The 17,624-nt window shown below is 39.2% G+C and overlaps 1 pseudogene; it reads left to right on the forward strand.

The window, feature by feature from the left end:
• Gm7390 (predicted gene 7390) lies at positions 13,277–14,856 on the forward strand (annotated as a pseudogene).
• Positions 14,857–17,624: the final 2,768 nt, after the last annotated feature.

Raw genomic sequence — 17,624 nt, forward strand, 5'->3', positions numbered from 1 at the left:
TTGGATTCGGTTAGCGAGAATTTTATTGAGTATTTTTGCATCAATATTCATAAGGCAAATTGGTCTGAAGTTCTGCATCTTTGTTGGATCTTTCTGTGGTTTAGGTATCAGAGTAATTGTGGCTTCATAGAATGAGTTGGGTAGAGTTCCCTCTACTTCTATTTTGTGGAATAGTTTGTGCAGAACTGGAATTAGATCTTCTTTGAAGGTCTGGTAGAACTCTGCCCTAAACCCATCTGGTCCTGGGCTTTTTTTGGCTGGGAGACTATTAATGACTGCTTCTATTTCTTTAGGGGATATGGGACTGTTTAGATTGTTAACTTGATCCTGATTTAACTTTGGTATCTGGTATCTGTCTAGAAATTTGTCCATTTTGTTCAGGTTTTCCAGTTTTGTTGAGTATAGCCTTTTGTAGAAGGATCTGATGGTGTTTTGGATTTCTTCAGGATCTGTTGTTATGTCTTCCTTTTCATTTCTGATTTTATTCATTAGGATGTTGTCCCTGTGCCCTCTAGTGAGTCTAGCTAAGGCTTTATCTATCTTGTTGATTTTCTCAAAGAACCAACTCCTTGTTTGATTAATTCTTTGAATAGTTCTACTTGTTTCCACTTGGTTGATTTCACCCCTGAGTTTGATTATTTCCTGCTGTCTACTCCTCTTGGTTGAATATTCTTCCTTTTTTTTCTAGAGCTTTTAGATGTGTTGTCAAGCTGCTAGTGTGTGCTCTCTCCAGTTTCTTCTTGGAGGCACTCAGAGTTATGAGTTTTCCTCTTAGAAATGCTTTCATTGTGTCCCATTAGTTTTGGGTATATTGTGGCTTCATTTTCATTAAATTCTAAAAAGTCTTTAATTTTTTTCTTTATTCCTTCCTTGACCAAGGTATCATTGAGAAGAGTGTTGTTCAGTTTCCACGTGAATGTTGGCTTTCCATTATTTATGTTGTTATTGAAGATCAACCTTAGACCATGGTGGTCTGATAGGATGCATGGGACAATTTCAATATTTTTGTATCTGTTGAGGCCTGTTTTGTGATCAATTATGTGGTCACTTTTGAAGAAGGTAACATGAGATGCTGAGAAGAAGATATATCCTTTTGTTTTAGGATAAAATGTTCTGTAGATAACTGTCAGATCCATTTGTTTCATAACTTCTGTTATTTTCTCTGTGTCCCTCTTTAGTTTCTGTTTCCATGATCTGTCCATTGATGAAAGTGGTGTGTTGAAGTTTCCCACTATTATTGTGTGAGGTGTAATGTGTGCTTTGAGCTTTACTAAAGTGTCTTTAATGAATGTGGCTGACCTTGCATTTGGAGCATAGATATTCAGAATTGAGAGTTCATCTTGGAGGGTTTTACCTTTGATGAGTATGAAGTGTCTCTCCTTGTCTTTTTTGATAACTTTGGGTTGGAAGTCGATTTTATCTCATATTAGAATGTCTAATCCAGCTTGTTTCTTCAGACCATTTGCTTGGAAAATTGTTTTCCAGCCTTTCACTCTGAGGTAGTGTCTGTCTTTTTCCCTGAGATGGGTTACCTGTAAGCAGCAGAATGTTGGGTCCTGTTTGTGTAGCCAGTCTGTTAGTCTGCATCTTTTTATTTGGGAATTGAGTCCATTGATATTAAGAGATATTAAGGAAAAGTAATTGTTGCTTCCTTTTATTTTTGTTGTTAGAGTTGGCATTCTGTTCTTATGGCTGTCTTCTTTTTGGTTTGTTGAGGGATTACTTTCTTGCTTTTTCTAGGTCGTGATTTCCATCCAGTATTGTTTTTTTTTTTTTTTTTTTCTGTTATTATCTTTTGAAGGGCTGGATTTGTGGAAAGATAATGTGTGAATTTGGTTTTGTCATGGAATACTTTGATATCTCCATCTATGGTAATTGAGAGTTTGGCCGGGTATAGTAGCCTGAGCTGGCATTTGTGTTCTCTTAGTGTCTGTATAATATCTGTCCAGGCTCTTCTGGCTTTCATAGTCTCTTTTGAAAAGTCTGGTGTAATTCTGATAGGCCTTCCTTTATATGTTACTTGACCTTTCTCCCTTACTGCTTTTAATATTCTCTCTTTATTTAGTGCATTTGTTGTTCTGATTATTATGTGTCGGGAAGAATTTCTTTTCTGGTCCAGTCTATTTGGAGTTTTGTAGGCTTCTTGTATATTCATGGGCATGTCATTCTTTAGGTTTGGGAAGTTTTCTTCTATAATTTTGTTGAATATATTTGCCGTCCATTTAAGTTGAAAATCTTCATTCTCATCAACTCCTATTATTCATTGTGTCCTGGATTTCCTGGATGTTTTGAGTTAGGATCTTTTTGCGTTTTGTATTATCTTTGATTGTTGTGCCAATGTTCTCTATGGAATCTTTGGCACCTGAGATTCTCTCTTCCATCTCTTGTATTCTGTTGCTGATGCTCGCGTCTATGGTTCCAGATTTCTTTCCTAGGGTTTCTATCTCCAGCGTTGCCTCACTTGGGGTTTTCTTTATTGTGTCTACATCCCTTTTTAGGTCTGGTATGGTTTTGTTTATTTCCATCACCTGTTTGGATGTGTTTTCCTGTTTTTCTATAAGGACTTCTACCTGTTTGGTTGTGTTTTCCTGTTTTTCTTTAAGGACATGTAACTCTTTAGCAGTGTTCTCCTGTATTTCTTTAAGTGAGTTATTAAAGTCCTTCTTGATGTCCTCTACCATCATCATGAGATATGCTTTTAAATCCGGGTCTGGCTTTTCGGTTGTGTTGGGGTGCCTAGGACTAGGTGGGGTGGGAGTGCTGCGTTCTGATGATGGTGAGTGGTCTTGATTTCTGTTAAGGATTCTTACATTTGCCTTTCGCCATCTGGTATTCTCTAGAGCTAGTTGTTATAGTTGTCTCTGTTTAGAGCTTGTTCCTCAGGTGATTATTTTAGCCTCTATCAGCAGACCTGGGAGACTAGCTCTATCCTTATTTTCAGTGGACAGAGCAGTCTCTGCAGGCAAGCTCTCCTCTTGCAGCGAAGATGTCCAGATGTCTGGTGTTTGAACCTGCCTCCTGGCAGAAGTTGTGTTCCACTCACCAGAGGTCTTAGGATCCAGTGGCAGATCCTGTGTGGGTCCTTGCGTGTAACTGGAGACTACACAGGCCAGGGACCCCGGTGCTGCAGTGGGCTGGAAGGGACTTGTGCCCCAGATCAGGCCAGGTTATCTGCTTCCCTAATTAATGCAGTCTCAGGTCCCGCATGATTGGATTGGAGCCGGAGCTGTGTTCCACTCACCAGAGCTCTTAGGATCCTGTGGTGGATACTGTGTGGGTCCTTGAGGGTCCTCTATTTCTTTAAGGGATTTATTTGTTTCCTTTTTAAAGTTCTTTGCCAATATCAAAGTATTTTCCAGTATTCTTAAAAGGGATTTATTGATCTCTTTAAAGGACTCTATTAACTTTATAAGATTAGATTTGTGGTCATTCTCTTGTGCTTCAGTTGTGTTAAGGTATTGTTGCTGTAGTAGGATAGCTGTACTCTGGGTGTGTCATATTGTTCTGGCTTTTGTTTATTATATTCTTACACTGGCCTTTAATCATCTGGTTATTCATGGATGTTCCTGTTTTAGCAGATATCAGAACATGGACTAACCTTAATTATCCTTGTATGGGTGACCTCTGGTGAATGTCCTAGTGCTAGACAAAGGAAATTATGGGGTAGTGCAAGTCTATTAGCCATTGGGTTACCCTTGGTGACACTGCAGGTAGGTAATTGGTGGAGGGTGTTGGGCAGAGTTGTGGCAGTGCAATGAAGTTTACGGGACAATATGCCACTTAGGAACATTTGGGAGAGCTCCAGAGGTGTAGGGAGCCAGGTTAATGTTTGCAGTGAAGGAATCTAAGCTGTATGATTCTAGAGAAGCAGGTCTGGTGAAGATATCTCAACAATTGAGGTCTAGAGGGATAGCAGGCTACTCCAGTATTTCTGTTCTTAACTTTTTAGGTAAAAGTTTATGCTGGGATATCTGGAATTCAGGTGACAAGATTATACTTTTGAAATTTTGTATATATCATATGTGTGTGATAAAAACTTTAAATTTTTGTTATTAAACATCCCTAGATGTTTAATATCTGGTAATAAGATATGGTTAGCTAACACTGATTTTTTTCAAATTATGTCATAGGATTTTAATTTCCCAACACATATAAACTAAACATGTTAGTATTTTGCATATCTAGTTTGTATTACTCCTAAAGCACTCACTAATTTTCATAATTTACTTGTACTTATTCCACTGGAAAGCCTGCTGCCAACAAATTCACTGAAATGTGCTTTACTTAATTTCCTGGCATGGTCACTCAATTCCATTCTCTAAGGATGTTACTTAAACTTGTTTTAATCATCCCCATATATTTGATTATTGTACTAAAGATTTTCTCTTGCTGAAATTGTGCTTAGTAAAATACTTTAAGATATTTCCTGATACAAAAGACTTTTGTGCTTTAAATTTATTTTAATCTTTACACTATTATTATTCAATATGATATTTTTAAGAAATTGTATAAGTTTTCTGAGATGAGTTATCATTTTGTTGTACATTTAAATTTTTTCAAGAAGATAATACAAAATATATATTTTAAGGTATCTCTGCATGTATGTTAATAGGTATTATCAAGATTTATTTATGCTTGAAACCTCCTTTTTTAGGATGGTGGTAGGAATGGGGTTTGTTGATTCAGAATGAATCTCAATGAAGTAAATGTAGGCACTGAGTCTGAGAAAGCATACATGTATCAAGACATTCTCTGCGCTCTAGTACTATTGTGGTCTTTCTGCAAGCAGTAGTAGACTATTATTTAAATTTACTTTATATCAGAGCATACCAAAATTAGGCTATAGCAAAGGATTGTGTACACTATTATGGAGTCTATAGACACTGAACTTGGCCAGATACTAGCAACTGTTTGAGCTATGTGTTTCTGATACCTTATAAGATGTTAAATGTCTGGGTATAGGCCTCAAGTGTAGGATCTTGGCGCTGGCCTTGGGACCTGTAACAGAGTGTAGATTGTAATATGTTGTATTATGAATTAGTGTAGGAAGACAGACCTGGATGGTTGTGAAACATAAAATAGAAGGAAAAAGTAAAGTGAACTATGGGGACCTTTTTTGGCAGTGATTTGTTTTACATCAATATATGTATGTACAGTCTCCTGAATTTGAGAATAACTTTGACATGACATTGGAACAGTCAGGAGGTTTGAAACATCTATGATTTTGATATGAAATATTTGCTACTCACTCATGAGTTTGAATATGCCATCTACAATGAATGGTGTTGTTTGCGGGTGGGAGGGTAAATAAAAATAAATCCCTCTCTCCTTAAGTGTTCCTTGACAGGTAGTCACATTACAGGGATAAGAAAAGTGATTCATAGAAGAAGATAGACCTGACTTAATCCTGGGGGACCTAGATTGATTTTTATCCACAGAGGAACTTCTTTGTAGCCTGTTGTCCAAAGAAATGGCACAATGTTTGGATAGCCTCAATGTTACTAGCCAGACAATTTTGGGGTTGATATCTTGTTAGAAAGGGACAGAGTTCAGAAATATGGATTGATCTAAGAACTGGGGCTCATTTTGTGACTCTAGAATAAGAATATTCTATATTGATAAGCTACTAGAGTTAACTTGATGCAAAGGAAAGTCTAGGAACCATAATTGTAGCAGTAGATGTATGGTCAGGAGGTTGTTTTTAGATTATCGTCACAAATGAGCTTAGATGTGAGGCATGCCTTATCGTGTAGCCTAAGGTTACTCTTCTATAGTCTGGGCAATGGAATTTGATAAAGGGTTTGACCAAAGAATAACTAGTTGGACAATCTATGTAAGTTGTACATGCTTTCTTTTACTTATCCTATAGGAAAAATTTCTCTTTCCATGTTTAGCTTGCCTGAAGGTGAGTAAGGAATGATTTAGAAAATGGATTGTGTTATAGTTAAATACAATCAATTAATAACATTGTTATTATTATTTATTTGATACACAGTCTTGTTTATTCCAGGCTTTTCTTAAACTTCTTAAGAAGCTCACAATTTCTTGTATTCCCACCTACACATCTGTAGTACTGGGTTACAGTCAGTTGCTACCATTCTTGATTTATCTGATGCTATGAGTTGATTTCAGAGCTTTATCCATGCTAGGTGGACACAAATTTTACTTTTCTTAAGCCTAATATCCTTTCGTGAAGGCTTGCTTACATATTCATTTACTTGCCTCTGTGATCCACAGGACATCCAATACCTTGCTGATATTGACATTATTTGAATTTTTAATTATAACTTGTTTTGTTTAAGTAATGTGTCAACTAACTATAAAACGTAGTAGGTGTCAGAATTTTTTAAAACAATCATCTTGGGGTTATTGCATCAGTTTATCAAAGCAGAGGAAATAAAACAGTTGCTTATATTTTTAGGCATTATAGAACTAGTGTAATTATATATAGCATTGCTGTGATTAGACTCAGGTAATCTATTTAGAAGCTGCCATAGGTAATCCAGTGTCCTCTTTCACCCAGGCATTAGTCTCCAGTCTAGGAAGCTGGAATTGCTTTGCCTTTGACATCCATCTCATATATGTGTGGAAAGTTGGAAAGGAGTATTTTACTTTACTGAGGATGCATAGACTTTAAAAAAATTATTATTAAAAATTCAATTAAAAATTTAAGTGTATTTATTTATTCACTTTATATACCGGTCACTGCTTCCCTCACTTCTCTCCCCCAGTCCCACCCTCACAAAACTCTCTCCCCATTACCACCTCCCCTTCTCCTCAGAGAAAGAGAAGCCCCCTTGGTCCTACGCAGCTCTGGGGCCTCAATTTGCAGAAGGATTAAAGAGGATGCACTATTTATAAAACTGTCCGAGGAAATCTATTATCTGATTTTTGTGGTAGGTAAAGTATTAGAAATAAAAGAGCCTGCAAACTCTGACATATTTGTCCATCATTGTTTCTTTTATTTTTGTACTGCAGAGTATAGTATAGCTTTCTGCAAGGTTGCTTAGGATACTATTGAAGAAATGAAATGCAACGTCCTGGACATATGTGCCAGACTTTTTTTTTTTTTTTCACTAAGATCCAACATTTCAGAGAGAAACACAGTGAAAGAAAGATTTAATTTGCTCAAGTTTCAAAGATTTCTATCTGTGGTGGTTTGAATCAAAACACACCTCATAGGCCTATAAACACTGCCATTATTTGGAGGTATGGCCTTTTTTGAAGTAGGTGTTGTCCTGTTGGGGAAAGTACATCTCTATGGGTGGGGCTTTCAGGATTCAGAACCACAATCCAAATCCAGTGAGTCACTGTCACTTCTGGTTGCCTGATAATGCAGATGTAGAACACTCAGCTATATCTCAAGGACCATGTCTATTTGCAGGGTACCATGCTTCCTGCAATAACAATTGAGAGCCCCCCCCAAAAAAAATATTAAAAATAAGTTTTGGTTTCCAAGGAAAGCAGATTGGGCTTCCCAGAGGGAGTTACTGACAATGAGGTATTAATTATTATTGGCTCTGGTGATGAGGGGATAATCTCAGAAATGAGTCCGTTTTTGAAATATCTGGCTTGAGGAAACAATGAGGCCAGACCTGAGTTGGATCCTGGAATTTACTCAAGGTCTCACCAAATACAGCAAAACAGCCAATCAGAAACCAAACCATGTAACTTACCCAGCACCCCCCAATGAAATTTTAGATTATTTAACCTTTGCTAAAATTCCTCTAGCTTCCTATAAAAATGTTGGGGATTGGTTCTAATGCTTTGAATTAATCTGGTCCTCAAATCTGTAATCTGCTTGTTCAAAGGCTGAAAGTCCTTGTTCCCAATTTGTTTCTGATCAATCAATAAAGTGCCAATGGCCAATAGCTGCGCAGGTAGTTTGAGGCAGAGCCTTTGAATTTGCGTGGGCTAGGATTCAGAGGGAGATGGATCAGATTTAGAGCTGCAGAAAGAAATTCATACAAAATGTACATGAGAAGGAATGCAGCCCTCAAATGACTGCCCAGAAGTATCCTGTGCATCAGCGACTAGGGAGCTGCCTAGAAGAAGCCAGGACAACAAAGATAAAATATAGAATTAGAGGGCATTAAGCCAGGATTACAGGAGGGAAATGTGTGCTAGTGATGGGGAGGATTCGAACTGCCCAGGCTTTGAGCTAGCCAAGACATTTAAAAATTAACTGGTGTGAGTGTGTGTGTGTGTGTGTGTGTGTGTGTGTGTGTGTGTGTTTTTCCATTTGTAAATCCAGATAGCTGATGGATGACCTGCCTGGAGCCAAAGCAGTGTAGCCAAAACTACTGCTATGTAAAGTGGTTTACTTGCGATTGTCTGGAATTGACATTTTGTTGACTGGTTGATCCCTGCATGCTGATAATTTCTGAAAAAAAAATCTCTTTGCCTTTCCATATTATTTTAGTTTTAGATTTTCTTTCAGTGATTCTTGGATATAATAATGAACTAAACCTTTGAACTTTTAGCTAGCCTCAATGAGATGTTTTGCTTTATAAGAGTTGTTGTGATTATTGAGTCTCTTCACAGTAATAAAACTCTAAGACAGAATTTTGTACAGGAACTGATAGGGTCCTGCTCCGATATACCAGATTTTGGAATATAAGAGTAACTAGAAACAATGTGTGTGTGTGTGTGTGTGTATGCATTCTTTTTCATTCTTACTTTGTCTTTAAAAAACTGCCTAAGGCTAAATAGAAGAGGTATGGATTAACAGACAAAAGACCCTTTCAAACAACTTAGCATTGACTGTGTTATGTGGCTATTAGTGGCTAGTCTTTCACAGATATGTAAGGAAAAGGAACAAATCTATATGCTTCCTACTTGTGAAAATGAATTAAAGAAATGTTAAAAGGAATTAAAGAAAAGCTTAGGATCAGGTATGGTGGTAAACACCTTTAATCTTACTACTAGAAAGGTAGAGGGTAGAAATTATTGAGTTAAAATTCTTCCTGCACTACAAAGTGAGTCCAAGGATATCCAAGTTTAGACTGTAAAGGAAACCATTGAAAATGTACCAGCCCCAGCAAGCAGAACATGGTAGTTTTGGTCACTTGCTTCTGGCTTCAGAGTCAATGATAAAACAAAAGTGTCATGGAATCTCCCTCCATGACTAAGGATATCCACTGAGGCCAGGCATGTATCAGGGGTGTCTCTGCATGGAGTCCAGGTGGGGCCATTTCATTAACCTGCCTTGGAGACACCAAGGTGGATATGCCAGAGTCATGGGATACTTTGGGGGAAAAAAGCTGCTAAGAGGGAGTAGAACCAATCAAGGACAATGAACTATGTGGCAGTCAACAAAGCTGTAAAAGAGTTGAAGATTAAGAACATTTTGACATCAGACATGAAGATGTAGAGTTTAGGGTTTGTCCAGCTTGTTTTTGGTTTTACTTTGGTCCAGTATATCCTCACTATGCTGCCTTTCCTCAGTTTGGAAAGATACTGCATATCCCCTACATCTTCCTACTGTATGCTGGAAGTGTGTGATATGTTCTTGACTTATATTTTACAGATGATTACACCTGAGAGACTGGATGATCTCAGAAGAGACTTTGAACTTTAGGGTTTTAAACGTTGTTGAGACTAATATACTATAGATGGATTTTGAAGTTGGACTGAATGCAACTATGCACTATGATACCACTATAAACCCATGGGGTTGGAGGAGTGGAAGGTTGGTGGTTTGAATAAAAATGACACATATTATGGGTATGTCTTGCAACCTAATTTTTTTATTAAAAACATGTATCTTCCTTCTTCAAGATCCAAATTAAAGGTTTATGTCACCATCCATAATAAGCATGTATGACAGAACCTTTCATGGTAGCCAAGGAGCAACGAGGAAAGGCCTAATTGGCTTTCTCATTTTACCCTTTCATTACACCCAGATTTTTTCCCTAACGGATAGTGCCACACACATTCAACATGGGCCTGTTCTTTCTCAAAATAACCCCAGTGACACATTCAGAGATGTTCTTCAATAACATTTTGGGTGATCATTTCAAAATGTTTATTCTAACTCTAATTTTTAAGTTTTAAAGCAGTAAATTATCAAAACTTTTTTCATTTTATTCAAACTATGTTGACTATTAAAATTAACCATGACACCTAGCCTTAAAACCACAACACAGGAATCAAACTGTCATATTAGGCAAATATGAGTATGAAGCATAACTTCATTTCTTATAGGCTTTTTGGTCATAAGAAAGTAGAGAAAGTCTATGGTGTCTGTTTGCTGCACTAGAGCTGTAAAGGTACCTTAGGATTATGTGGGAAAAATCAGAAAAAAAAATACATTTATGTCTTGTTAGCTATTAGGACAAGTCTCAAAGATTTTTTTTTTAACACAACTGATGTCTGAAAGTATCTCTACATCTCAGAGTTTGCAGTTATGTCAAAACAGAATTGAAGTGATATCTTAATTTTCCCTATTTAGATTTGTAATTCACTCCTTGTTATAGCATTCTTCAAATTTAAAACATGTTGTAAGATTTGCATAATATAATCTTAGGCTGTAAGGCTTCAAATCACAATAATGACTGACTTACTAGGTAAATCCAATGGTGCAATAGAGGCACTTTGGGTTTTAGTGCCCGTTATAAAGGAGATAATACATGGCTGGTACTGTAAACCTAGCAATTACTCATGGCTAAAAAGGTCATAGACCCTAAAGAACAACCTAATAGTGCCATTTTCTTAAATCAATATAGCTTCTAACTGAAATTCTAAACTCTATTCTTGTACTCACAGAGAAGTATAGATCTCACCCCTCATCAAAGAAGATTATTTTTACAACAGACAGGCAGCTAGAGATATCTAATACTGGTCAAAATGCAAGTAACAACTGTGTTGAGCCCAAACTGATATAACTACAACACAACCAATAATATTGCAAACCAGAAGTCAGAAAGATTACAAGAGCTAGAAGACCAGGAAGCCTTTTTCTAGACAGTTGCCTTACTTAGGATTATTATCACTGTGGTTAAACACCATGATCAAAAGCAATGTGGGGAAAGAAAGGGTTTGTTTGGATTACATATCCTGAATCAGTCTACTGAAGGAAGCCAATGAAAGAACTAAAGTCTGGGAGAAACCTGGAGGCAGGAGCTGATACAGAGGCCATGAGGAAGTGGTCTTACTAGCTTTCAGTTCATGGCTTGCTAAATCTGTTTCTTATAGAACCCAGGACCAATGGCCCAATGTGGTACCAACCACAACGAACTGGGCACTTGCACATCCATTACTAATTAGGAAAATGCTCTTCAGACTTGCCTGCAGCCCAATTTTATAGAGGTACTCTCTCAATTCCTGTTTTCTTATCACAAATAGCTTATATCAAGGTGACAGAAAACTCACTGGAACAACTGATCCCATGTCAACTCGCCACAATATATAACTGCAAGACCATAACCTTTCCTTTCTTGTTTACCCCCTAAATCATTAATATAAACATCAGAATATAAAACATTCCAAATACTAAAAGTTTCATAGTCTTTAAAATTTAAGCTCATTAAATCTTAAAATCTTTCTAATAATCAAAATGTCTATAAAATTACAAAGTCTCCTTATAGTTCCAAGTTTTCTAACTATGGGCAGCTGTAAACTCAAGACGAGATAAATACTTTCTTATTCCAAGAGGAAGAAACCAGGGTACATTCACAATCTAATCAAGGTACAAATAAACATTAATAGTATAAATAGTTCAGTGTCCAGTGTCTGGGAACACTATTGGCTCTTAGCGGATTTGGATCAGTTCTTTGGCTTGACATTGCAAACCACACGGATTGTCTGGTTGGTTCTTTGCCGTTGCTGCTGTTGGTTTTAGCATTTTTTCTATTGTACCGGCATATTAAAAAAAAATAGTATGATCTATTTCAAAGGGGCTGTACTTTAGGGAAGGGGTAGGTTCTCCTGGGCCCTTTTTTTTGGGGGGGGGGGGATTCCTTTCCTTTCTCATATTGTCAAGTCTCTTCTTCTGTGCAGGACTCCTTGGTGCGTCTAAGACCATTACTACCTGGGCAACTCTTGTACTACTGACAGCAAAAAGTACAGCTATGGACACACCTAGAACACACTTTTTGTGTGCTAATTATGAGGAAACACTTTCCAGATTTCACCTAACTTCTGCTGATTTGTTTTTTGTTTTTTTATTTTTTGAGACAGGGTTTCTCTGTGTAGCTCTGGATGTCCTGGCACTCACTCTGTAGATCAGGCTGGCCTCAAACTCAAAAATCCACCTGCCTCTGCCTCCCAAGTGCTGGGATTAAAGGGGTGAGCCACTACTGCCTGACATTTTTGCTGAATTTTAAAGAATCTCTGTTAATTTCTTAATGTTTTCCAACCAGCAGTAATTTTCATAGTAAAGTAACAGTTTTACTTCAGTGTATTTGTCTCTTTTTTAAATACATACTTATTTATTAAAAGTGAATCTTTAGGTATAGTTGTTTATTTAGAATACCCACAGAAGTCAGTAAAGCAAAAAGTTCATTTGAAATCTACAAAATTTTGGAAAAGAAATTGTATGTATAAAACCACAAAAAATCTGATTTTTAACATGAACTTTCTCTCATCTCAGTGAACGGTAGAATATCCTTTAGAATATTCATGACAAGCGTGGTTGTTCTTGTTATATTACATACTGAACAATGTCATTTATCACATACATTTTCAGCATGAAAAATAAACAAAGTTTTTTTTAAAGTAATTCAAATTTAGATCTAAAATTTTGTTGTTGTTGTTTTGTTTAGTTTTTATCTACTTTTAGGACACATTTATTCCAGATCAAATGTGTTTGAACAAGTATATTGAAATGACCTGCACAATTAATTGACAATGGCATTTTGAAAAATCTCTGAGGAATGTGATGGAGCAAGGTGTTACCAAAGTTAGCTTCCTATCTTCCCATAGAAACTGGGGTAATCCAGCCCACTATTAGCCTGCTGTTTGTATTTTTTATTTTATTATTTTTCATTTTTAAAAAGTTTATTCACGCCCGGCGCCGCTGGCTCAGGGCAGGGACCGCCAGGGCCGGACCTCCGGGCCGGCGCCTCCGCGCCCCCGCGGCCCGGGCGGAGCCACGCAGTGTCGTGTGCCCAAGTGGGGGGCCTTGTGCCTCGGCGGGGCCTGTGGTCAGACGGGGCCCGCGTGCCCAGGTGGGGTGAGCCTGATGGCTGCGCGTCGCTCAGCCAAGGGGCCGGGGTCTGGCCCCGCTGCCGCTGGGAGCAGCTGGTGCACGCAGGGAGCATTTCCATTTGGAGAGATGAGTACGGTTTCTTCTGTGGAGGGTACGCAGTTAAAGTCTTGATTTCCTGGATCTGGTAACATGGCAAAAGATGCCAGTCTAATTGAAGCCAACGGAGAACTAAAGGTCTTTATAGACCAGAATCTTAGTCCTGGGAAAGGTGTGGTATCTCTTGTAGCCGTCCACCCGTCCACAGTCAACACACTTGGGAAGCAGCTTTTGCCAAAAACCTTCGGACAGTCCAACGTCAATATCACACAGCAAGTGGTGATTGGCACGCCTCAGAGACTGGCAGCATCCAACACTATTGTGGTAGGAAGCCCACACACTCCCAACACGCATTTTGTGTCACAGAACCAGACGTCTGACTCCTCACCTTGGTCTGCTGGGAAGCGGAAACAGGAAGGGCGAGAAGAATGGCAAGGGCCTGTGGCATTTCTCCATGAAGGTGTGTGAGAAGGTGCAGAGGAAAGGAACCACCTCCTACAATGAGGTGGCTGGTGGCAGAGTTCAGCGCTGCCGGCATCCTGCCAAACAAATCAGCTTATGACCAGAAGAACATCCGGCGGCGTGTCTACGATGCCTTAAATGTGCTAATGGCCATGAACATCATCTCCAAGGAGAAGAAGGAGATCAAATGGATCGGCCTGCCCACCAACTCAGCTCAGGAGTGCCAGAACTTAGAGGTAGAGAGGCAGCGGAGGCTGGAGAGGATCAAACAGAAGCAGTCACAGCTCCAGGAGCTCATCCTGCAGCAAATTGCCTTCAAGAACTTGGTGCAGAGAAATCGCCAAGCTGAGCAGCAGGCCCGCAGGCCGCCTCTTCCCAACTCTGTCATCCACTTGCCCTTCATCATTGTCAACACCAGCAGGAAGACAGTCATTGACTGCAGCATCTCCTATGATAAATTTGAGTATCTGTTTAACTTTGACAACGCCTTTGAGATCCACGATGACATTGAGGTGCTCAAGCGCATGGGCATGGCATGTGGGCTGGAGTCTGGCAACTGCTCTGCTGAAGACCTCAAGGTGGCCAGAAGTTTGGTACCAAAAGCTCTAGAACCATACGTGACAGAAATGGCTCAGGGATCCACTGGTGGAGTATTCGTCACGACAACAGGTTCTACATCCAATGGCACAAGGCTTTCTGCCAGTGATTTGAGCAATGGTGCAGATGGGATGCTGGCCACGAGCTCCAATGGGTCTCAGTACAGCGGCTCCAGGGTCGAGACCCCTGTGTCCTACGTTGGGGAGGATGATGACGACGATGATGACTTTAATGAGAACGACGAGGAGGATTGATTACTCAACCCGTAGACCCCTCTTCCCTTCGAATCAGCTTCAGGAAAAACACGTATAGAGGAAAGAAACTTAAAGTGGGGCTTTCTGTTCTTTTTGGCCTACTCCCAAGAAGATACCCGCGAGTTCTGGAGTTAGATGTGCAGCTTCAAGTGAGGAGTGTGTGCAGTTTGAGCCTAGCTGCGGATGTGTTGTGAAGCCAGCGTGCTAATGCAGAGCCTCTGTCTACCTTTTAGGATTTTATGGTTTCTCTCTTTTTTTCTTTTCTTTCTTTTTTGAGTTTGAAGCTTTTTTTGCCCCTCAACAGTTGTTGCTGGATTTGCCGAGGAAACTGTATGCGCCCACACCAGTGACAATGACGAAGTGCTGCCCTGCCTCCGATGTCCAGCACCCAGGTGGTGGACAGCCAGGCTTTAGGATGAAGTTTTCCATTTGTTAAATCATGCAGTGTCCAAAGAAGCAAGCCAGTAGCACAGCTCTACTGTTTAACAAGCGCCATATGTCTTATTATGACTCCTTCCTTAAATTATATTGACTGTCGTAATTCCATCGTGTCTGGACACATTTTCTCTATTGCAGCAACAAATTGCGAAGTAGATTTTGTTTGTTTTCTTTTTGTTTGGAAGAAGTTTACTGCCACGCTGGTGCAGCTATGGAAATTGTTTAGAAAGTTTGTTTATGGTATATTTGCCTGATTTCTTACAGGCTATGTTTGGACACTTTTATATAATTGTTTACATACTTATAAGTCTATCATTTAAAGACGTGTACTGAAACAAATGTTGTATTTGTTTCATGAGCATCTTCCTGTAATCTATTATAAAGTTGAAATTAAACATAGAGAATGTTTTAACAGTTTTTTTAACTCAAAATTTGTCAATCATTTTTAATAGTTCTTTTTTTATAAAAAGAAAAAGGAATTTAAGGACAGGCAATAGTCTCTTAAAATTTATTCACAAGAACCCATTAACTGCACAGTTGCCCTTAGCTGCCTGTTCTAAAATGATGGTCTTTTTATTGAAACACAAATAAACTTTTCTGTAACATTTTATGGAATATAAAGAGACTTTGTTTGACTTGTTTAACTAACCACTGTTAGTTTTTATTAATAAAACGTGCATGGGCATTTTAAAAAAAAAGTTTATTCACATTCCTGCTCACTGCCACCCTTCCCAGTCATCCCCTCCCACAATCTCCCCCACCCCATACTCCTCTTTTTCTCCTCTGAGCAGGCATGGGCCCCCTAGGTATTTCTTCACCCTGGCACATCAAGTCTCTGTGAGGCTATGCACATCTTTTCACACTGAGGCCAGACAGTCCAGTCCAGTTAGAAGAACATACCCAATTAACAAGCAACAGCTTTTAGGATAGCACCTACTCCACTTGTTCAAGAGTCACATGAAAACCAAGCTACACATCTGCTACATATGTGTGGGGAGGCATAGGTCAAATGCATGTATGGTCTTTGGCTAGTGGTCTAGTGTCTCAGATCCCAAAAGTCCAAGTTAGTTTACTCTATCAGTCTTCCTGTGGAGCTCCTATCCTCTTCCTGCCAATCACACTTGTCACTACTCTTCCATAAGTGTCCCCAAGCTCCATCCACTGTTTGGCTGTGGGTATCTGGATTATTTTGAGTCAACTGCTGGGTTCAGCCTCTCAGAAGACAGCCATGTTAGACTCCTGTCTTTAAGTATAACAGAATATCATTAATAGTGTCAGGATAATTGGTGCTTGTCCATGGAATGGGTCTCAAGTTGAGCCAGTTCTTGTTTGGCCATTCCCTCAGTCTCTGTTCCATTCCCTGTACCTGCAATTTTTGTAGACAGGATAAACTTTGGGTCAAAAGTTCTCTGGGTGGGTTTGTCTTACTGATCCACTGGGGTTCCTGTCTGGCTGAAGGAGGTGTCTTCTTCAGGTTCCAGATCCCTAATGCTGTGAGTCACAGCTAAGGTCACACCTATTGATTCTTGGGTGCCTCCTTTTTGCCAGGTCTCTATCCCATCCGGAAGATTCCCTCTACCTCCTTATCACTGTCATTTGCAGATGTCCATTCATTTTCATGGATATGTGGTCATCTCTCCTGTCTCTCCTCGTACTGGTTCCTGAAAACCCCCAATATACCTTGCCATTCTCCCTCCCACTAAGTTTCCTCCCTCCATCTGCCTCTTATGACTATTTTATTTCCCCTCCAAAGTGAGATTAAAACATCTTTGCGAGTGCCTTCTCTCTTATTTAGCTTTTTTTGGGTTTGTGGAGTGTAGTATATGCATCCTGTATTTTAAGGTTGATATTCACTTGTAGGTTGGGTACATAACTTTGGGTGTGGGTTACCTTATTCAGGATGATATTCTCTAGTTCCATCCATTTGCCTGAAAAATTAGTGATGTCTTGTTTGTTAAGAACTGAGTAGTATTCCATTGTGTAGATGTACCACAATTTCTTTATCCAGTTTTCAGTTGAGGGATATCAAGTTGTTTGCAGTTTCAGACTATTATGAGTAAAGGTGCTATGAACATAGTTGAACAAGTATCTGTGTGGGATGGTGGAACATCTTTTGAGTATATGTCCAGAAGTAATATGTCTTTTTGTTTGTTTTTGTTTTGTTTTTTCGAGACAGGGTTTCTCTGTATAGCCCTGGCTGTCCTGGAACTCATTTTGTAGACCAGGCTGGCCTCGAACTCAGAAATCCGCCTGCCTCTGCCTCCCAAGGGCTGGGATTAAAGGCGTGCACCACCACGCCCGGCTGTAATATGTCTTATGGTAGCATTATTTCCACTTTTATAAGAAACAGCCAAATTGATTTCCAAAGTGGTTGTACAACTTTGTACTCCAATCAGCAGTGGATGAATGCTCAACCTGCTCCAAACCCTCACAGCCTTTGCTATCAATTGAGTTGTTTGGTTGTTGATGCCTAATTTCTTGTTCTTTGACTCATAGGAGCTTTCAGTTTCATTAGGTCCCATTTATCAATTTTTGTTCTTAGAGCCTGAGCCAATGGTATTCTCTTCAGGGATTTTTTTTTCTTCCTTGTACCAATGTGTTCAAGGCTATTTCCCACTTTCTATTTT

The sequence above is a fragment of the Mus musculus genome, chromosome 9 (assembly GCF_000001635.26).
Source record: "Mus musculus strain C57BL/6J chromosome 9, GRCm38.p6 C57BL/6J".
Lineage (NCBI taxonomy): Eukaryota > Metazoa > Chordata > Mammalia > Rodentia > Muridae > Mus > Mus musculus.